We start from the raw sequence: 1,153 nt of genomic DNA on the forward strand, positions 1-1,153 counted from the left end.
TGGACAAAAGGGTGTGATGCAGTCATCACTGTTTTTGAGGAAAGAAGCAAAATGGAAGAGAGGATTTCCTTTTACATATTCAAGAAAGGCAATATAACAAAGAAATGGGTACTGAACCTATTTCGCGCTGAGCGTCCTGTGGACGCTGCAGTCAAATGGACTGAGAGTAAGAACCAAAAGCGCTCTGTGGAGAAAGAAATATGGTTAGTCTGCCTACACCCCATGGATCAGCAACAAGCACCTCACAGCACTCCACACATTTAGTAATTCACGAATCTCCTGCCAGCTCCACCTAGCTTCTGAAGCCTACCCTGTCCCAGTGGTTTGCAGCTGTTCCAATTACACAATCATGGGAATAGCAGTGAGGATGTCGGTCATGGGTGGGATAGCCCGACCCGCACCGGTATACAGAGTGGAGAACATTGGGATCAATCAAGGGTGTGCACACGTTCATTTCACATCGGTCCCGCTGCAGGTCATAAAGTGGGAGCAAGCTATGATGGGTACTGACCTCTCTGGGTGCTGGAGCCTGGGTGCACAAATAGTATTGTGTCCCCAGCACCCGGACACCTATTCTAAACCACAGTGCGGGATTAAAGCTGCTGGCGCACAGCCTATCAACTGTAACATAGAGGTAATTGCACAAGACCATGTTCCTCCACAGTTGGGACATATTGTTTCACCACCAGTGCGCCCCACTACCAGCATGGACAGCACATCTGGTGTCGGATGCATGAAAGCAGTTTTTGCTTCAAACCTGAGGCAGAATTGCAAGTGGCCCAGGAATGTATTGTTCCCATTCCCGAACACCCCACTGTTCACCTCACTGAAAGTGAAAACAGCACCAACCTGCAGGATGATGTCATACATTTTGGTTAACAAATCAGCCCTCTAACTGACATCTTACCGCCCTACTAAAAGTTACAGAAGTATCACAGAAACATTTCCATACTCTCGAACAAAAATCGAATTAGATAGGGGGCGAAATTTCAGAGATCACAGTTCCACCCTCGTGGTATATTTTCAGAAATATAGAGTTCCCTTCCTGGATCAGAATAGCTTCCCACGTTTTAGTGCTCCGCCAGCTCGTGATGATATTTTATTGATGGTGTACTACGTGCAGGTTGAGGGGCCGAGGTCTTCGGTCTCAGCT

This window comes from Pristiophorus japonicus, unplaced genomic scaffold (assembly GCF_044704955.1).
Source record: "Pristiophorus japonicus isolate sPriJap1 unplaced genomic scaffold, sPriJap1.hap1 HAP1_SCAFFOLD_47, whole genome shotgun sequence".
NCBI classification, from domain to species: Eukaryota; Metazoa; Chordata; class Chondrichthyes; family Pristiophoridae; genus Pristiophorus; species Pristiophorus japonicus.